Source organism: Carassius carassius, chromosome 34 (assembly GCF_963082965.1).
Source record: "Carassius carassius chromosome 34, fCarCar2.1, whole genome shotgun sequence".
NCBI lineage: Eukaryota > Metazoa > Chordata > Actinopteri > Cypriniformes > Cyprinidae > Carassius > Carassius carassius.
This window is the reverse complement of record NC_081788.1, coordinates 14,987,369-15,010,307: the sequence shown is the minus strand read 5'-3', so window position 1 is coordinate 15,010,307 and position 22,939 is coordinate 14,987,369. Positions and strand designations below refer to the sequence as shown.

Genomic DNA, 22,939 nt, shown 5'->3' with positions numbered 1-22,939 from the left:
TTCTGTGCCGTTATCTTAGATTATTAGGAAGGTATGACAATACTATACATGTATGGCAATAGTAAGCCTGAGCAAAATAAGGATGTCGTGAGAGTCATTTGCTGTCAAACTGAACAGCAGAAGTATTCGCAGACCGTGCTCACCGTCGACACACTGCAGCCTGCAGATTTTAAGTAATATCTCTAATATTTGTTTGTTTATTCACATGAAAATTAAGCATTTGGCCAGACTGTGTGGATTTATCTTCGACTGCCAGAAGTACGACGCGAATTTACGAATCACGGTGTGACGTTAATCGTTAATATTAATTAGGTTATGTGATTCGACAGGAATATTATTTTAATCACTTTACTCCTTACTGTTATTTTTCTATTTTTCTGCTCAGACTGAAGTGAAATTCTTGCTTATGTGGCAGCCAGTGAGAATACAAACATAAATTATTTAATAATAAAAAAATTATAAAAAGTTTAGTATAAAACCAGGCTAACTTAACGTAACCGTTGTAAAATTTGAGAATGCTCCTGATGTCAAGGACAGTCAAGAAATATAAACATAAACCTTAGTTTTAGGATATAATGTTTTTTCTTTTTTTTTTCTTTTCTTTTTTAAATAAGGAAACTTTTAACCATGCCTTCATAATTTTATTTTGCTAACGTTAACGTTACCTATTTGCTACTTTATACTAAATATACATTTTAAAATATATGTTTTGTTATATAGTAAAATAAAAAGGAACCATTTTAATGGTTGTTTTATATTTACTGTGTAAGTGACGTAGATAGATGCAAGTCTCCAGCCTGCTTTTTTCAGTTTTTCTTTTTCAGTAATCTGTTACACTCAAATGTACTAAGGTAGAAAAGATCGGTCACTACTTCCGTTTCATCACAACTTACTGTATCAGCATAAGATCAGATCCTCTCTGTTAGAAAAATGTAATAGCTTATGTCTGCATCTAGGTATTTGAAAATAAAAATTCCAAAATGATTTTCACAGCATTGCCACAGAAGAACCATCATGGGTTCTCCAAAGAACCTTTCAGTGAACAGTTTCTAAAAGAACCATTTTGTTCTTAGTGTGGAGACTGAGAACATTTGAATAATAATGTTTTTAGATTATCCACCTTATTTTTTACATAAGAGTGTAAGTGGTCACTTTTTACTGGAATTTATTTTCACACAAAATAGCTTAATTTTGTATTGCAAAATAAGGTGGATAAAGAACATTTTTATGCAGTGGCAAGGTTCTGTGGATGTTAAAGGTTACAGAACCATGGAATTATAGATGCCAATAATAATAATTATAATAATAATAAAACATTATTTTTAAGAGTGTAGTGCCATTACTTAAGAATTCAGTACAATACAAAAATAGATTTTTAAGGGGACACCAGAATGGACTCATCACATAGAATCATTGATAAATCAGTTCATCAAGATGAAATGATCTGTACAGAGTTTATTATTAGGTCTTCTCAGATTTCTGAGATGATCTGAACTTCAGGATGATGACAGATTGTTGAGTGGAGTGTAATAATGCACTTGCCCTGCAGCTGAGAATGTCAAAACCATTAGCACCAGGGTAAATGAAGCTTCAATAACAGCTTCAATCAGACACCAGCTGTCTGAACAGACACTTTTGCTTAAACCAACCAGCCAAACCAAATCAACCAATTTAAAGGCCAACCTGTTTGACTCTGCTCTTGAATGTTGCTTGTCAAGAGCCTAATTTTACATTTGTAATCACTTCTTTACTACAGGTTTTTTCTATTTGGCCTACAGTCAGGACATTAGTTTCTGTTGGTACGAATCAATGTTGACTCTCTCCAGCACATAACAGCCCAAATAATTTGACACTTGCACAAATTCAGCTAGCACTCTACTAGTATTCTATGTTGGAAATTACACCCATCTTGGCCGCAGCAGTTTATTGGCCAGGCGGCTGTGTCCGCCGGAGGACTGGTGAAAGTTGTGCAGGGATGACAAGTAAAAGAAGGAGCGTTTGTTCATAGTTTGGTTTGATGAAAAAAAAGAAAAAGAAAGGCTTATTATATAATTACATTGTCTCACCCAAAGGATGTTTCCAGCAGGGGTGATGGCAAGACATTAAACGACTCCGCTGTTACAAGCAAATCATAAAAATACTCCCTTATTGTGTCTTTCACAGTTATTAAGACTAAGAACAACAATTACCCACAAACTCCTGCTCCTGCACACACAAGCTGTTTGAACGCCTTTTCTATTCCATTACACCGTGTTCGTGGTGTGAGAACCTTGCCTCCAGCCTGACACAGATAAGGATATGTCTCCACTGATGGTTTCAGCCTTGTTCGGTTTTGTTTATTTGTCAAAATACTTCAGAGCTGAGTTGAGAGAGTTCTGGAAGTTCACGAAGACTTTATTGCACTACCCAGTGCTGCATTTATCTTTTTCCCCCCTTTTTCAAACTGGCCGGCGCATGAAATAAAGGCTGATGACAAATTAAAAGCCCTCAATTGGGTAACATATTTTCAACTCCCCATTTCCTGATTACAACCCCTGTCATTTCAGACTCTGTACAAAAGGCATCATTATTATGGTCTTAACTCTCCTACTCTTTCTGGAATGAGAAACACACTTTCTGCTGGCCTTGAACGGAAAAGTTCACTCCCAAAAAGCCTTGTTTTACCTATGGTAGCTTTTATTTGGGTGTGTCCTCACAGACTTGAGAAAATTGAGGCTGTTTCTGACACAGATGTGCAGTTCTGGATGGCCAAAGCCGTGAACTGGGGAGAGGATCCATCATGTTCTTCTCTTCTGGACACAAGCAGACACCTTGGCTCTCTGAGGAGCTTTCTCCAGCAAGTTCTGCAGGGGTTGCAGCAAATGGTATGAAAAATGTCAGCATACAGCTTTATACTTCATGCAGTACTTTTTGTCTGGAGTTTTGTGGAAGCATTTTACAAAGGCCACTGTTGACCCCTATATTTGTTTTGTTAAATTTTAGGATCCAGTTAACAATTGTTGATCTATAATGTGGTTCTGCATTCTTTTTAGCTGAAAACTGTTAAAGGAACATCATAAATTAATCACTTGAAAATGATGGAATGCATAACAAAACATTACTGATTGTTTTATAATGTTTTTTTTTTTTTTTTTTTTTTTTTTTTTTTTTTTTACCAGTTATTGAACCTTGTAATACTTTTTAACTGTGGTGCTAAATATAAATTAATATATGCAACATTTTGGAGAGCGTTTTAGCATGCTAACAGCATGCTGTGCTTTATCATGCTAAAAGTCTCCCAGTAACTGAGAACTTAATGTTTGAAAATGTATAGTTTTGCACATCTATACTGCAGAATTAATAAAATCACCTTTAAAATTAAGGTCATAGTGCTTTAACTAACTCTTTTAGCATCCCTAACAGAAGCTGCTCTGTGCAGATGAAAGCAGGACATTGGCACGGTCGTGGTGATGATTTAGTGGGCTAATAGCCACCCAGGGACTACCAGCGTGTACCTAATGTATCCCTACATCAAGTGTTGCAAATTTGGACGAGATTGCATGGGTTAGGATGACTCTGTGAAGGACCAGTGTTAAGAAAAATTCTGCCTCCCACTGACTCTTTTCACCTTGAAAGAAGGTCTTTATTCATCTTGCAGTGGCCTTTCGCACCAGCAGATCTCCCGTTGGCCATGCACACATGCCGCTTGGTGCCTGATGTGTCGGAAAAGAAAACAAAATCTTGTAGGCTTTCTTATTTCATTTTACAATGGCCACCCTGCCAAAATGCAGTCACGCCTTCCGTTTCCATCACATTCGGAATCGACATGCGTCAGCCCCTCGGACAGCATTCAGCAACGAGACAGCATCAGGATTTCTTAATTGGCCCTAAACTCTTATTCCCGGCATAGCCTCATAAAACAGCCTGAATGAAGCGTATCTGAAGAGCAGCACTTGAATTTGTTAAGGATGTAGGTTGCTTCTAGGGATGAAGAAATGTCTCATTTATATCAATTTCCTCATTTGTATTCCATCAGAACTGGTTTTCCCACTCCCGGCTTGGGAGTTCACGGTCCCGTAAACAGTTTTTTTCCTAAGCCTGGCACAGTTGGGTGCCTGCTGGCGATGCGCCCGTGCTCGAGGGAGACTGAGAGATGCATGTGTGTGTGTGTGAGCACATTCAGTATTTGCAGACTTGTGAATGTGTAAATAAGACTTTTTGCCCTTTAACTCCCATGAGAAGACATCTCTGGCATGGTACAAGAAAATTACAAAACTGTTCACATCCCTGTGCTAGAGCTGGGGCTGGGGCCTGTACCATGATGCTGGCTGAACAAACTCAGACTTTACAGGATTAGTTTTAAAAGGTTCATATGATGCTATTTTAAAGATAATTATTTTGTGTATTTGTTTTAACAGAATATGTTGACATGCTTTAATGTTCAAAAAACATTTATTTTTCAAATACTGTACATTATTTTAGTTCCTCTATGCCCCTCCTCTCTCAAACACATAATTTTCTACAAAGCCCCTCCCTTTGACAAGCACAGTCTGCTCTGATTGGCCAGCTGACCCAGTGCATTATGACTGTCCGAACACCACAAGCACGCATTGGAAATGTAATGCCCCTTTCCATAATCACGAGCTTCAGCTTTCAATATAAATGTAAATAATAAAGTCCTTAGTTTAACCATCAGTTCAAGCCTGAAAGATGAACGGAGTCGCGTGACAGACACAGTGATGATGTTCGTATGTATTTGCAGTACACAAGCTGTGATTTAAGAAAGCTGACTCCACTGTGATGTGACCCTGTCTTTCTCTCACGCACACACACACACGACGCGATACTCTACATGGCACAAAACTCTACATTTGAACAGTCAATAGCAAATACTTAAACTATTAAGAAAACATACTTACAGCAGCTGATTCAGAATAAGTGCCAGATTGTCAAATAGGGTTGTTCTGCTGTAAATAAATCCTAACCAATGATTCCTCATTACATCTACTTCCAGAAGGCCAAATAAAATGCTTTTGCTTTTGCACACAGCAAAACACACAGCGTCTTCCTGACATGGCTGCATCAACACTACTGTGGTTCCTGAAACCATGAAAATTTGGGCGGAATTACGCAAATTTCCATTTCCACATTGTGCCGTAGAGATGTGGGGGCGTGTTAGAAAGAGGCGTTTTAGCCTAGTCTGGATCAGCCTCTCTTGTTAATTGATATTACTTTCGAGTCCATGAGTTCGCCTACCAATGGTATGAGAGGAACCGCTTTCACTCTCAACCAAACTAACATTACTAGCCAATAATATGTATGATGCGCATAATAGTATCCAACTGCAGAGTCGCAATCGCAACCTGATGAATGGAGAAGCGCGACAACAAGCTGCAAGGCTCAACAGTCAAAAATGGCCATCTAGGGCATATTTACATAGAAAAGCTAATTATTAAGCAGCAGAGCTTTGTAAACAGCTTAGAGTGATCATGATTTTTGAAAGGGTCCTGTTCACATGATTTATTAAGGGTAACGTACCGCTAATTTACCAATGAAGACTGGATGTATGAAAGGGGCTAAACTCTCCCTCTGTATACACTGTGAATTTTAATTGCTTAAAGTCATCTGGAAAAACAGTGTGCATTATCTCCCTAGATTTGTAATGTAAATAATTTATAAACCTTTGCCAAAACATAAGGACGTCAACCTATCTTTAAATATGCCATGTCTTGTACATCGTGATTTCACAATAAACATTTCTATGTTAATGTATACATGTACTTAAGTAATTATGTATAATGCGCTCTATATGTTACCCTTGGGAGATATCATCAGGAAACATGGTGTTAGCTTTCACTGTTATGCTGATGAAACTCAGCTCTCTATTTCTTTGCGGCCTGGTGAAACACACCAATTTGAAAAACAAATGGAATGCATAGTCAATAAAAAAAACTGAATGAGGAGTAATTTCTTACTGCTAAATTCTGAAAAAACAGATGTTAATTATAGGACCTAAAAACTCTGCATGTAATAACCTAGAACACTGTCTAAGACTTGATGGCTGCTCTGTCAATTCTTCGTCATCAGTTAGGAACCTAGGTGTGCTATTTGATCGCAATCTTTCCTTAGAAAGCCACGTTTCTAGCATTTGTAAAACTGCATTTTTCCATCTCAAAAATATATCTAAATTACGGCCTATGCTCTCAATGTCAAATGCAGAAATGTTAATCCATGCATTTATGACCTCAAGGTTAGATTATTGTAATGCTTTATTGGGTGGTTGTTCTGCACGCTTAGTAAACAAACTACAGCTAGTCCAAAATGCAGCAGCAAGAGTTCTTACTAGAACCAGGAAGTATGACCATATTAGCCCGGTCCTGTCAACACTGCACTGGCTCCCTATCAAATATCGTATAGATTTTAAAATATTGCTTATTACTTATAAAGCCCTGAATGGTTTAGTACCTCAGTATTTGAGTGAGCTCCTTTTACATTATAATCCTCTACTCCGCTACGTTCTCAAAACTCAGGTAATATGATAATACCTAGAATATCAAAATCAACTGCGGGCGGCAGATCCTTTTCCTATTTGGCACCTAAACTCTGGAATAACCTACCTAACATTGTTTGGGAGGAAGACACACTCTTGCAGTTTAAATCTAGATTAAAGACCCATCTCTTTAACCTGGCATACACATACTAATATGCTTTTAATATCCAAATCCGTTAAAGGATTTTTTAGGCTGCATTAATTAGGTAAACCGGAACCGGGAACACTTCCCATAACACCCGATGTACTTGCTACATCATTAGAAGAATGGCATCTACGCTAATATAAGTCTGTTTCTCTCTTATTCTCTTTTCCGAGGTCATCGTGGCCACCAGATCCAGTCTGGATCCAGATCAGCGGGTCACTGCAGTCACCAGGATCCAGTACGTATACCAGACCAGATGGTGGATCAGCACCTAGAAAGGACCTCTACATCTCTGAAAGACAGCGGAGACCAGGACAACTAGTGCCCCAGATACAGAGACCTTGTCTCAGATGACCACCAGGACATGACCACAGGAAACAGATGATTCTTCTGCACAATCTGACTTTGCTGCAGCCTGGAATTGAACTGCTGGTTTCATCTGGTCAGAGGAGAACTGGCCCCCCAACTGAGCCTGGTTTCTCCCAAGGTTTTTTCTCCATTCTGTCACCGATGAAGTTTCGGTTCCTTGCCGCTGTTGCCTCTGGCTTGCTTAGTTGGGGTCACTTCATCTACAGCGATATCGTTGACTTGATTGCAAATAAATGCACAGACACTATTTAAACTAAACAGAGATGACATCACTGAATTCAATGATGAACTGCCTTTAACTATCATTTTGCATTATTGACACACTGTTTTCCTAATGAATGTTGTTCAGTTGCTTCTGACGCAATGTATTTTGTTTAAAGCGCTATATAAACAAAGGTGACGACTTAAGTTGGTTATGTTCATATTATGTATAGGCATATTAAATTATGTATTTTAACAGTGTTGTTCAATACAATCAGGTTTTGATATTTGATTTGAGCCAATTATTGCCTCATCGTTAGTTTACAGGTCCTTCTAAAACAATTAGCATATTGTGATAAAGTTCATTATTTTCCATAATGTAATGATAAAAATTAAACTTTCATATATTTTAGATTCATTGCACACCAACTGAAATATTTCAGGTCTTTTATTGTTTTAAAACTGATGATTTTGGCATACAGCTCATGAAAACCCAAAATGCCTGTCTCAAATAATTAGCATATTTCATCCGACCAATAAAAGAAAAGTGTTTTTAATACAAAAAAAGTCAACCTTCAAATAATTATGTTCAGTTATGCACTCAATACTTGGTCGGGAATCCTTTTGCAGAAATGACTGCTTCAATGCGGAGTGGCATGGAGGCAATCAGTCTGTGGCACTGCTGAGGTGTTATGGAGGCCCAGGATGCTTCGATAGCGGCCTTAAGCTCATCCAGAGTGTTGGGTCTTGCGTCTCTCAACTTTCTCTTCACAATATCCCACAGATTCTCTATGGGGTTCAGGTCAGGAGAGTTGGCAGGCCAATTGAGCACAGTAATACCATGGTCAGTAAACCATTTACCAGTGGTTTTGGCACTGTGAGCAGGTGCCAGGTCGTGCTGAAAAATGAAATCTTCATCTCCATAAAGCTTTTCAGCAGATGGAAGCATGAAGTGCTCCAAAATCTCCTGATAGCTAGCTGCATTGAACCTGCCCTTGATAAAACACAGTGGACCAACACCAGCAGCTGACATGGCACCCCAAACCATCACTGACTGTGGGTACTTGACACTGGACTTCAGGCATTTTGGCATTTCCTTCCAGACTCTGGCACCTTGATTTCCGAATGACATGCAAAATTTGTCCAAAAGTCCAGTGCTGCTTCTCTGTAGCCCAGGTCAGGCGCTTCTGCTGCTGTTTCTGGTTCAAAAGTGGCTTGACCTGGGGAATGCGGCACCTGTAGCCCATTTCCTGCACACGCCTGTGCACAGTGAGTCTGGATGTTTCTACTCCAGACTCAGTCCACTGCTTCCGCAGGTCCCCCAAGGTCTGGAATTCGGTCCTTCTCCACAATCTTCCTCAGGGTCCGGTCACCTCTTCTCGTTGTGCAGCGTTTTTGGCCCCACTTTTTCCTTCCCACAGACTTCCCACTGAGGTGCCTTGATACAGCACTCTGGGAACAGTCTGTTCGTTCAGAAATTTCTTTCTGTGTCTTACCCTCTTGCTTGAGGGTGTCAATGATGGCCTTCTGGTCAGCAGTCTTACCCATGATTGCGGTTTTGAGTAATGAACCAGGCTGGGAGTTTTTAAAAGCCTCAGGAATCTTTTGCAGGTATTTAGAGTTAATTAGTTGATTCAGATGATTAGGTTAATAGCTTGTTTAGAGAACCTTTTCATGATATGCTAATTTTTTGAGATAGGAATTTTGGGTTTTCATGAGCTGTATGCCAAAATCATCAGTATTAAAACAATAAAAGGCCTGAAATATTTTAGTTGGTGTGCAATGAATCTAAAATAAATGAAAGTTTAATTTTTATCATTACATTATGGAAAAAATGAACTTTATCACAATATGCTAATTTATTGAGAAGGACCTGTATATATAAATATTAATACTAAAGCTTGGTTTTCAAGTAGGTCTGTTTGTGTTACTTAAAAATATCAGACTGACTCAGTTGTCAAAATAATCAGTAGATTACTTGATTACCAAAATATTTATTAGTTACAGCCCTAGATTAGTTAAAATATTTCTAAATACAACTGCATTGTTTTACTTTTTTTGTAATTAAAAGACAAATATTTTTAATTGAAGATATAGTAAAAATAGTATTCAAATATTGTCACGTTCTAGTGAACCAAGTATCTGTATTTTATCTAATCTCATTATCTAAGTGTATTGTCACACCCGTAGTGTCAATAAGTGGTGATATAGCTGATAATTTTCCAAGAGTATGACATAGCTTTCATTCTTCGTGTCAACCATATATTCATGAAAAAGAAAATCAGTTTGAATAAAGAAAGCAATAACTTTGCCATAGTATCCTTTCAAATGTTAAAGTTGCCACAGTTATTATATGCTGCCCTGCCCCTGGAAAAAAGTTCAGGCTCAGGAATTTTCTTTTCACTTTAACCTGTTTACATCCTTTTGTGGGGACTTTGAGTTTTGTAACTCTGCAGATCTTATACATGCACAAATTGCTACATAACACAATAAAGAAAAGGAAAAATTTTAATCGCATCATATGACCTCTTTAAGTTGAAAAAACCAAACCAATCCAATCCAGCTTTTTTTTTCAATGATACTGATCATCAGTTTTCTCTGACTAGTATAACAATTAGGATTGAGAGGCAGTAAATAATTTTCAGATTTATACATCTAGCATTTAAAGTGGGGAAAAAATATAAATTTTCATCTTTCATTATCATTTTCTATTTTGATAATTTGTTTTGGCTTCAGTACAAAAACAATATAAAAACAAATTATTTAATTTTGTAATCTTTGTTGTATTTATAATACGCTTTCTCTCATAAACAGAAAATTTTCCTTTTTTTCTGCACATGAAAATAAACGATTCCCTTTATATTTTAGAAATGGGTTCCTTCGAAAAGTGAATTCTTCCATTTAGGTGGTCCCTTTCATCAAAATGTAATGATAAAAACTGTATAATGATTACAAATGGGAGGTCTAGAGTTACAAATAATTAGTTTAGTGCGTGCTCTCTATTCGTATTAAGTATTTCTTTGGCTGCCACTAGGTCTTTTTGCTTTTGTGAGACTCTACTTATTAAAGTTCCACAGGAATGGTGTCATTCTCTTCATGCGTGCACTGAAATCGTTAAGCATCCAATAATGTATGTGCTTATGGAATGTAAAAAGGCTTAGATCCTTTGTATGGCTTCCAGTGTACAGTAAATTGGCAGGGCACATCTTGAACTGATGCGAAAAGCTGTGATACTCAACATGCCTTTGCATTAGCATGCTGGTTTTCATTAATTACGTAACTGATTTTAAAGAAGTGATCATTTACTCTCTAGGTCTGGGAACAAATTTATAAAAGGCCATCAAAGGTTTTTTTTTTTATTGTCTTAAATAGTTATATGGGTAATGATTTATTAGGGGCTAAGCACCGAAGGTGCAATTAGGGGCCAAGGCACCTATTGTATCCGTTAGCGTAATTTTTTTCTTCCGCCGCAAGTCTATGGCAGCCCATAGAACCGATTGCGGGAAAGTTGTATAATTTGGCACACTGATAGAGGACAGTCCCATCATTAACTACAGCAAATTTGAAGTCCCTAACTCCAACTCTCTAGCGCCACCACTTGTCCAAAATTTCAATATTTTTATGCTAATATCTTTTGAACCATAAGCCAGGTTTTTGATTGTTTGAAAAAACGACTTTTTCGAACTCGTCCTAGACGGTTAATCCGAATTTGACGATAATTGGCTCAGACCATCTTCAGACAATGCTGCCTAAAAGTTATGGAATTCAAGTTGATTCGTTTAACAATTCTCGAATAACACGTGAACAAATTTGACCAAAAACACGCAAATATGCATGTGAGGCTATATCTCAGCAACGGTTTGGTGTATTGAGACCAAACTTGGTGTGTGTTATAACAAGCATGACCTGAGCCTACCTGCAGTGTTTCGACGCAGTGCCACCTAGTGGTCAAGAGATATGAAAAATGCATATTTTTGCTTATAACTTCAGAATGGTTTGGCCAAAAATCACAATTGATTCGGTGGGTCATGTCGAGTCGAATGATATCCAATTTTCCCGTGTCAGCCATTTTAGGCGTCGGCCATTTTGAATTATGTTTTAAAATGCTGTATTTTTGAACGCATTACCGTATCATTACGAAAATAATTACAAAAATATTCAGCTCCATGCCCTGAAGGTACTCAAAAAGTTGGGTGGCAGCGCCACCTTGTGGTCAAGAGTTATAATGAAATATCTAAAAAATGTTAATAACTTTTGAATAAATTAGACTATTGAAATGAAGATGGTATCCCTATATTCTTTGTGACCTGCCGAGAACATAGAATCTAATTATTCCAAAATTGGCCATACTTCCTGTCCACCATTTTGAGTAATGTTGAAAATCTACTTTTTCAAACTCCTCCTAGACCGTTAGTCCGATTTTCACCAAATTTGACGTGGATCATCTTCAGACGCCACTGGCCAAAAGTTATGGATTTCGTGTTGATATACGAAATGGTTCTCATTTAGCGCATCAACAAATTTGCTGGAAGGATGCCAAAATGCATTTGAGGCTGTATCTCAACAAAGCTTTGACATATTTGCACCAAACTTTGTATGTGTCATTGTCACCTCACACTGACCATGCCACATCAATTTGGTAACAGCGCCACCTATTGGCCAAGAGTAATTAACCATTCATTAACCTTCAATTATGAAATTTCCAAAAATGCTAATAACTTTTGATTGCATAAGGCTATTGTAATGAAACTGATCTCAAAATATTCCTTGGGTTCTGCCGACAATAGACATACCAACTTTTTAGTAGGAAATCTGAACGCCCTGTCCGCCATTTTGATTAATGTTAAAAATCTATTTTTTTCGAACTCCTCATCAACCGTAGGTCCGATTTTCACCAAATTCGAATCAGATGATCTTCAGACTATGCTGACACAAAGTTATGGATTTTGTGTCAATAGACAAAACCGTTTTTGCATACCACAGCGACGAATTTGAGGCACAATGACAAAATGACACTTGAGGCTGTATCTCTGGAATGCTTTGGCATATTAACACCAAACTTTGTGTGCGTTATTGAAAAGTCACACAGAGTACACCAAATTCATTTTTTTAACAGTGCCACCTATTGGTCAAACTTGATGGGCCAAGTAATCATGCTACTAGAGGTGGTATTTATGATTTTTTTTAGCCATTTCAATTACAACTAGAATTAAAAGTTAGTGAACTAACTTTGATGTTGGCTTGGCCATCTTGGCCATGGGGCAAAAGAGCCACAATACTTGTGTGCCCAACATTCTTGAGTTGCCCCGCTGCCAAAAAAAATAAATAAATAATACCATAAAAAATACACCTGCAACAGTCGTTTTCCATGGTCCCTTGCTGTTTTCCTTTTTAATAAAAAGCCTAGGCTATGATAACAGCTAAAACAGGGTTGTCTAGCTGAATGCGAAATAAGTCATGCAAAAACTATAATCTCCTAAATACCATTCAATTTGATCTTATTTTAATAGTACTGACAACATATTTTAAGTTATCACACAGTACTGAAAAATTAAAGAAGGGACACTATATATAGTATACTTCGGCGAGTCAAGAGCTAAACAAAACTTTATACTATCACCACAAAATTTTAATTTATATTTATTAAAAAATAAATATTTTATAAAACTGAAACTTAAATATATTATTTCTATAAGCTATACAAAAAAGAAAAGAAAAAAGACTAAATAATAAGGCTGAATAAGCTGATCTATAGCATGTTAAATGGTGGTTGCCTGTCTATGAATGGTACATCCCTCTAAGCTCACAGAAGTGGTTTGACCCAAGTCCTCAGCAGCCAATGACATTGACCCGTTCAAACTGATTTTTAATGCGTACTTCACGTGTATTTAACTTGTATTTAACATGTGAAATACACGTTAAATACGCTGTGATTTTTCACGTGTTGTCTACACGTGAAATACACGTATTTAACGTGTTGTTGACGCGTTAAAATTCACGTGTATCTGACCATCTTGGCCTTCCATATTTGACCCTCTTGGCCTTCCATACACATTAGATATAATGAAGGGAGACGTGAAAAAAGGACATCGCGTTGTTTTGATATGGATTACGTTATCACAGAATATTTGTTCGGCAGCACTTGTTTAGTTTAAAGGTAGACATGTCAAGCTTTCTATAGATATATCTCTCATGTCTCTTCGTTGAGTATTCATGGAGTTACAGTTCATTTTAATGACGTGTTTGTAAATGAAGATCAGCGCAGACAAAGGCTGCAGACAGCACACCTTGTTTGTTATCTTTATTTTATAAGTGCACAAAGTTTTGTTGTTATTATGTTTGTATCCAAAAAAAAGTAGACCCTTTACAGATTCGATTGATGTATTGCTCTTATCTGTACGATTAAAACTGAAGGTGTAATTTAAGTAATTTTCGGGTATATCAGGAGAAAATGACTCAAAACGCGTATATGCGTTAATCGACTCCAGAGGGTTTTAAAAGGCTGTCGTGACTTTTTTTCCTTCCAGTATTCATAAGCTGTATCACGCTGTCAAATTATATTTCATTTGGCACACATAAACGGCTCAAAAACACCTGAAATCTGCTCTTGTTGTGTTCTAATGGGTGGATTAGTGCATTCGCTGTGATATTATTTTTGGAAGCTCTTAAAAAATATACAAATGCTTTTATCCTGAGCTCGTAGTGATAACTGGGCTGGCTGATGAAGCGCTCATTTCTCTCTCGTCTTTCTCTCTGTTCTTTGGCCAGAGACATAATTTATTAATGAGATCTGACCCGGTAATAATAACATATGTTGGTTTATGAAATGTGTATTTATTTGTCCGATCTCGCCCCGAAACGCGGCTGTCATGTGACTTTTTTTTCCTTCACGATGTCAAATATTGCATTTTGCACACATACACGGCTCAAAAAACCCTGGATTTTGCTCTTGTTGTGTTTTAATGGGTGGATTGTGTGCATTCGGAGTAATATTGCCGATCAATCTATGTGACTTTCTGTCGGGTATTTCGACATATTTTGTATTTATTTGCTGTCGGTAGTACATAAGTAAGAAGACTTTTCTCTGTTTGCTCCCTGAACACCAGAACACCGCGGTGCTGAATTGAGCTCTTTCGCTTTTCGCTCTTTTTTTTCTGTTTATTTAAACAGCGATGTGTATTTGTTCGTTCAGGTGCAGGAGGACGTGAACGTCCTGAAGGAGAGCTCGGTCCAGTGTTGCTGTTCGTGAGACGCGGCTCTCTCTCTCTCGTGCAGACCGAGCACAGCGCGAGTCACCAGCTGCTCAGTTCAGCTTTCCCGCATCGCGGGGCTGAAGCCAACTTGATGTGTTGAATGCTCGGAGCACGTTATAAAACGTATTCTTAAAATACACATTTCTGTTTTAATAAATGCTCATATTAAATCATAGCATAACACATAAGTAGGTACAAAAATAATCAGTGATGCATATGTGACCATTTTGGTCGCAGTGTAGTTCCCTGCTTTGTTATGCAGCGCAGATCATTCGCTGTGACCTTCAGCCTGACAGAGAAAATCTCACAAGCACATATAAACACTCATTTTCATGTGTATAATATATTCTTCTTATTGTTTTGTGCCATTTCGCTGCAGTGTTTTAATGTGAAAGGCTGTAACTTCTCTATGTGGACTTCAAGTGTTCAGAGAAATACATCGCGAGCTCGCGGCCAGTTGGGTGCCGCGAATATATCATGTTATTACTTTAAACAGTTCAGAAACATCTGAATTTAGCTCTTGGTGTGTTCTAACGGGTAGATTGCGTGCAATCGCCGATATAATTTAATTTAAAAAGGTCTTAAATAAGAATAAATTCGCTCGTTGTGAGCTCCGTGGAGACTGAGCTGCCTGAGCTGACCAGCCGTGATTCTTCTCTCGTCTTTCTGACTGCTCTCTGCCCAGAAATCAATTATTAATGAGCACTGGCCCCTGTAATAATCAGATATGTTGGTTTAGCTTGTCAGTTTGAGGGAAATTGTATTATTTACTTGTATTGACCGATTTAAAAGTGAAAGTAAACCAGACTCCGGGTATTGCAACAGTAGGGGCGCGATTTTTCTCAGACAATGTAAGTCTATGGGAAATGTATTAGACATTTAAAAATTAATTAAAAAAAAAACTTTAAGTCTGATCACTCTGAAAAGATATAGCAACAAGCACTGCTCTATCCCGCAGGTGTCTGTCGAGTTTGGGGCTTGTGGCTTTAAAGCCCTAGGAGGAGAAGCGTTTAGAATTTTTTAGTCTCAGAAAAATAATAATAAAAATAATAAAAATAAAAATAAGAAGTTTAAATAGCATAACAGTATGTTGGCTTGTTGTTGGAGTGCTTGGCCCCGTAATTGCTGCTTGCAGCTATATTTTACTTTTTTTTCATATTAGCTAATTGTTTATACTTGTCATGTCAGATACCTCTACAAGTGGCATACAATCATTCTGTTACTTAGACTGTCAGTATTACTTAAGAAAAAAAATTTGACCACAGCCTATGAGTTGAGACAGGATCTGCTGTTGATGGGGAAAATGCTAAGCAATATAGTTCTGACATGAGAACATTTGTTCCTGCTGAGTTTCTCTCTGCAACCATCAGACCTTTCTTGATGTTCCAAAAACTATCCAAACACACAGTCCTTTAAAATGTCCCTTTAATGTTGAGTTACAAAGACCTTTGTAAAATATATAAAAAAATAAAATAAAACCGCAGTGCAGTTGTCTGTTGTGTTACAAGAGGCATTTATTTTAAGGCATTTATTTTAAGTTTACTGCACATGAAACGTGTGTACAAGGGTAAAGTGTGCTGCTGATTCTTTATGAATCCAGTTCTGATGTTGTCATTAGGGATGGAAAAATTGCAGAGGAAATGAAAAGGGTCCTAGGATGTATCCTTGTGGTATGCCATACAGTTTGCCTGAATTTAATCACTGGAAAGATTATCTTCTCTTTCTTGCTTCTCTCTCAATGTGAGGTGAGTTTTTTATCCGGCCACCTGACTTTTTTGTTGTTGTTGTATGATCCATATCCATGTTGTTGAAGCATCACAGAAACAAAGCATACAAAGAAAAAAACGTTTTTAATTGGATTATTCACTTGTATGACTAAATCTACACTGTGAAACTAGGAATGTTTAGTGCAATTGCAGTTTATTTTTCATGATGCAGATGCTGGTTTTTGCTATTGATATCTCAGGTATGTGTGTGTGTTAACTGTATAACAGAGCTCCACTAGTGAGGCCATGAAGACGTTTCTTTTTGTGGGCCAGATCTTGGGAAGACTTTGTTGGAATCCTTGTGTTACTGTGGATGGTAAATTTATGATTCTTCTAAACTTGGGGGTGTGTTTCCCATTTGAGACCAAGAAATGTGTCTGTATCGGTTGGGTATTTACACTAATTTTCCAATGAACCCTGTAGCGGCCTGGTGGGCATTTGTTCTGTTATATGGCTCGCTTTCTCTACCTCTCTATCTTTCTGATAACACTAGTGTCTGATCAACACTTCCCTTCGCTGAAATTTCATATCAGACCTTGTTTTCACATGCAGCCTTAAAAGTGGTTCTAAAAAAGTTTTATTGCAATAGTTTGTCTTATACTTTTTACTCCATTATATACAATGGGGTCAAAAAGTCTGAGACTAGCTAAGAATGCTTCTGATAATTTTCTTAAATCTTAATTTATAAAAAATGGTTTTATAAATGTATTTAAAATGTATACATATTTTTGTCCTAAATTAAGTTATATCATCAGCATAATAATTTGAGTGACACTGAAAAATTCACTGGAAGCAAGAAACCTTTTTTTTTTTCAAAATCACTTTCTCAGTGTCACAAATTTGTTAATTTGATAACTGACATTGAAATTTTCTTTTTGTTTTACATCATATGGTTTACAGTTGTTCTTTGGTTTACTGTAAAACTTTTGTTTCTAGGTTTTAAATTAGATTTTGAATCTCACTGTGATATCAGAGTTTAACCTAGTTTGTGCCTGATTATAAATGCATGCATGTCACAGATGAATAATGTGGCCATTTTCACATTTTATAAATGCCATTTTGTCCTGTGGTCTTGTTTATATATGCTCAGAGAGGAGCCAGAGACTCCTGCTGTGTGTTTGAGCTGTGTGTACAGCGCTGAACCACTGAATGCTGTCGAACGAAAAGCCAACATGTGGATCAAGGTAAAGCCAACAGCATTTCACTTCTTTACCAACCCTCATGTTTTTTAATAGATAAATAAATTGCCAAAGCTGTATTATGAATTGATATCCTGACAGACACAATAAAAATGTAGAATATATTGGTTGTTTAAGTGTGAGGAGGGAACATTAATAATTTGATTAAAATTGACATTAGAATGACAAAATCTGTTTCATAAGAGTTTTAAAGCACATGCTTTAAATTTTCAAAGCCCTTTTGTGTTTATAATGTATTAAATAAACGTCATACTGTACTTCTCTAGAACCCTCCTTAAAACCGTTTTCAAACTGTCAAGAGTGTTTTAGAAATTCCCAATGTACACTTTTATATTTAAAGAGATGTATTCAGGGTTGGGAGATGAAAGGTGATGAAAAAGAACTAAAATAATTGCACTTTCAACTTTTTACAGAGTTCAGACAGATGGTTTACCATAAGCAATACAGAACCCCTTGCATTTCTGCCAGATTCAAATGTGTGTGCATTCGTTTGATTATTTTGTTCATCTAATAAAACATAGCGCTAATTAAAGCAGGGCTTTTAAAGTAAACTTATCATTTGCCAGATGTTTTTGACCTGTACAAAGGGAAGTGGAGTCAGAGCGAGGTGTGGGTTCTCTGTCAGGGGTTCAGACACAGTGTTTAATCTTACATTATTCATTTGCTTAGTTAACAATCCCTAGTGCAGTGTTTGTATTTATGGGTTGTTGGGGAAAGATATGGAACAAAAAACAGACATTAGGACTTGCTTTGTGCAATGACTCAGATTATAGACATGTGTGCATTTACTGGATAGATTAAACATGGGAAGACTGTCCTATTGAACATCCATAAGCTTGCTGTTTTTATCCTTTACTTTTGGTAGACTGGTCAGTCTTCTGCTGATTTGTATAATTACACCATACTCCATGCTTTTTTGGATGTAAACAATTACTGAACCCTGGCACCATTCCTCAGGTTTGATCACACTAATCTGGAAGTACGATTTGTTTCATCTTGCTGTAACCTAATTACGGCCCAGTGTCTTCAGTTGTTTTCTTGTTGTGTTTTAGCAAATTGATTTGGTTTAATTAAATTTTTTCTTTTCCTCCCAGCCTGACATCTTGCTTCTGCCAGATTTTTCCATTCTCATGTTTGTTGCGTGTTCTAATGGACCGTGCTTTTTTCCATTTACTCCATCCTTGTTTGTTTCAAGTGCTGTTTACTGTTACTGTCAACATGTAAAGACTCACCCATCTGAGAAAGCCTTCATGTCGATCAGCACCTTCAATTCATTCATTCATTCCATTTATTTAGAAAGCACTTCACAACTGCACATGCAGACCAAAGTGCTGTACAATCAACATACAGCTACATATAATACATAAATCAAACAAACAATCCAACTAAAAAAAACGCATATACTCTTTAAAGGCTTTTGACAATGAGCAGATTTAAAGGCGTTTTATAGATGTAATCTTTCTGATCTCAGATGGCAGAGTATTACAATGTCTTACTATATAAGGTTCACCCGGGATGATTCCATCTGACCCCACAGAGCCTCAACGGCAGTGATGTCCTGTGTTCCTTTAGTTGCTCGGCATGAATTGAAGCCTCTAAACAGGATTAAATTGAAGGATTAAAGTTGAGCACAAAACTTAGCCCTCAACCGACAGGAATAATTTCTTCTGTTGTAATGCCATTTAAAATTTTGTGTTTGCCACACTCTTTTATTAATAAAAAATTGAGATATTCATTGAAATTTCACATTTCAAAATAACGAAAAATCTTCATGCATACATCGTTATATGAAATTCATAAGAACATATAATCTGACAATATATTCATTTTACTTGCATGAACATTGACTTTCAGTGTGAAATGGGAGGATGCTAAATATATTTTACTAAAGTATTTAGAGACAGATCTGACTCCTAAATCAGGGGTGTCAAAAGCCTTGAGTTTAGATTGAACCCTAATTAAACACCCGATCCAATTAATCAAGTCCTTCAGGTTTATTTGAAAACTACATGTGTTGGAGCAGTGTTGGAACAAAACTCTGCAGGGTTCCAGCTCTCCAGGAATTGAGTTTGACACCCCTGTCATATATATAAAGACATCCAAGTCAAAATGAATCAGCAAGAAAAACTGTTTTAGAATTGATTTATCTCTTTCAGTTTAAAATATACATGAACACACTTAAATCATGTGGCGTATCTGTAACTGTAAGCTACAAGAGTCATGTGATGCCTTGATCATAAAACATCTCAGTCAATATTTGCAATATTTTAAGTTTTACATTTTTTATTTTTTTTTTGTAAGTTGTTTTGATTTAGCTTGGGCATCCATGGGGTTTAGTACTGTCTAAATAATCATCATGGCAGATGCCATGTTTCTCCACCTCAAGGTAGAGAAAAAAAAAAAAAACTAGAGAATGTAAAAAGGCTGTGTTTCATTGGCCTGCACTGTAGCCGCAGCCCAGCTTAGAGTTAAGAGTAATCTGCAGTGTGTTTTTGCTGTTCAGATGGTAGTAATTGTGCCTCTTTGGGTCCGTGGAGGACATCTTAGCATACTGTAAACCTTAAGAAACCACATGGCCCCACCACAAGCAGACATGTTTTCTGTCAACACTTAACCCCTGTACTTTTTTATAAACAGACAGGCCTTGCCACCAGATTCCATTGTCCTTTATTAATCTTATTATTTGTGTGCAACATGGGGATGTATTTATGATGAGCAAATAGTTGTCCTATCAAACACAAAGCAAAAAAAAAAAAATAATAATAAAAATCACAGTTTTTGATGTTTGATGGTGTGTGCTTACAGTTTTACCATAAACTGAGGGCGTTGTGTATAAAAGCTGTTGTCGGCATTGTTTTATGTTATGTATCAGTTCTGAGCAGAATATGTTGTGTCATCTGATCTAGGAGGAGGAGGGAAGTGTAGCTCAGGCTATAGTAAAACGTGCTGGATTAACCCCAAAGCGATTCCACTCAGAGGCTCTTCAGAAGGTTTGGGAATCACTGTTGAGAATCTTGCATGTTAGATAATAATGGCATGTAATAATAATGTTGATCAACTAAAGAGCCTCTATTGTCAAGAAGCAATATACTGTGAAAAGTCTTTCTCTCCTACACAGTAAGAGACTTGTGTTGGAGGATGAAGCTGTAGTGAACATGTGGTGTTATAGTCCCACCTGTCTGGAGGGGGCAGCAGTGAGCTTACTGGAATCTGTTCTGTCTGACCATGAAACAGTGACACAGAGTCTGCACAAACATGTCAATAACTCATTACTGGTAAACTGGATTTCTTCTATATTAACGTTTTGAAACGATTTTCTTCTTCTCCAAAAGATATAGACCACATTTAAAGTGTGATTTAAATATGAAAATTGAAACCTGAAAATGAACAAGTGTGTGTTCAAATGGCCATTTCATTTCTGCTTTCTTTCTGTCTCTCTGTCTTACGCAAAAAGTGGGAAAAACTTAAATAAAATCATTAGATTTTTTTTAAGTTAACTTTTCAAACTGTTATTCTAATAATATAGTTTTATAAAAATGCAAAACTAAAGCATTTTCTCCAGTGCTATCAGACTTTTTGATGCCACATATTGCATATTACTAAAATAATAATAGCCAAAACTCTTAAAAAACATTAAACAAATATATCAGCACCTTAAGGCAACAGAACATTATCATGTTTATTAGCAACAGTTCACACCGTTATGTTTGATGGCAACTAGTACCACATGTCATAATATTTGCTTTGGTTGCTAATTAATTTGGTGCTGCTGTGTTGACAGTAAAACTATGGTAGTAAAGAAGGAATTTGATGGTCTGTTGTTTGAATGGTACACAGCGTGTGAAGATTAATGGCATTGCATGATTCGCTGGCCTGTTTTTGAAAACAGACACAAATAGCGTGACATGAAGCAGGCCGCCGTTCCATACACATCTTTATGAGGCTGTTTCATACCTACATGAAGAAACTAAAAATCAAGACCTCATTTATGTGTCTGTCTAAGGACGTCAAACAGTCGTCATGTAGCTGATGTTTGAGGCTTGTTATGGTCTGTTTAGTGTCTCATTCTGAGCAGTACAGACAGGTAAAATTAGGCCCAAATGCAGCTGCATTCAACTCTTATTTGTTTGTGCTCGAGAGATTGAACTCTGCGGTGTGTTTACATTACAGGAACAAGTTGTTTAAACCACAATCAAAAAGGGGAAACCAGAAATTAGTTTCACATTTCTGTGTTCATCCACCTTCCTCAAAGCTTAGATCCAATAACAATAAACAGCATCGTCCAGCATCCCACTGCCAGAAAGAGGATGTTTTAGCCATGCTGTAATTGACCCTCCCTGAAGTGTTAGGAGAAGGTATGGATGAGTGTTCGGAAAGCCCATCTGTTTTCACTAGGGAGAGAAAGTTTCAGCCTTCATAAAAATATAAAAGCAGACAGCCCTTTTCTATGCCTCTGCTTATGTCACATGACATCTCTTATTTGAGATTTTTTAATACTTTTAGAAAAGTGTTTTTATTTTTTAATTATTGATCATTTCTTCATCCTTGTGTTGTTCCAAGCACTTTATTTCTTTATTTACTGTATTACTACTTTGTTCTGTAAATGCATAAGGTTAATTTATGAAGGATTTGTGAATTTATTTATATCATGGGCCCTCTTTTACATATAATAAAAGTAAATAAGGGCTGGGTCTGACAAGCAAAACATAAATGGTCTTGTCATAAAAAGTCTGAAGTAAAAAATGTACTTAATGTGATAAGCAAAACAGATTTGTTTTAAAGGGGTCACCGGATGCTACATGAACTTTTACAAGTTGTTTGTACTGAAGTGTGTGTTAGCAGTGTGTGTACACAACCACCCTATAATGATAAAAATCCGAAAAAATTATCTTTTTAATGTTCTGAGAGGAGTAAAATGTACATATGTGGTTTCAACAACCAGCTGGATTCAGACTTGTCCAGTTTCGTCTGAATGTGTTCCAGACCACCTACTGAAGTGGTTTGAGTTTTCAATCCGTCTCGAAGGCATTTCAGAAGACATTTACATAAGGTCTTTTCACGATCGGATAGCTATCCAATCAGAAAAAAAGCATGGAGTGACCAGGTGTAAACAGGCCCTAAGATGACTGTGTCTGAATTGGTTATTTATGAAGATCAGGTGAAGAGCGACAAATTAGGTTCAGGCGCATTTGGATCTTTGTGCAAATCGTTTGTGATTGCAGTCATACATTTTCATTCATTGTTTTTTTTACATTGGCTGTGAGTTGGTAAACTTGGTATCCTATGATCTCTCTCTCTCTCTCTCTCTCTCTCTCTCTCTCTCTCTCTCTCTCTCTCTCTCTCTCCTGTTTCTATTGCTCTGTCTTCTGTTTCTTTGATGGGATCGTACCATCTAATATTTTTTGCTGAAATGCGTCTCTTTTTATTGGAGCAGCAAATTGGCGGCTTTTGGCAAGCGTTGAATAGCTGAGGTTACG

The 22,939-nt window shown here is 37.0% G+C and overlaps 1 pseudogene; it reads left to right on the top strand.

Moving 5' to 3' along the window:
• The first annotated feature begins 2,812 nt into the window (after window positions 1-2,812).
• The window catches only part of LOC132114477 (Fanconi anemia group C protein-like), a 30,507-nt pseudogene continuing 10,380 nt past the window's right edge, over window positions 2,813-22,939 (top strand).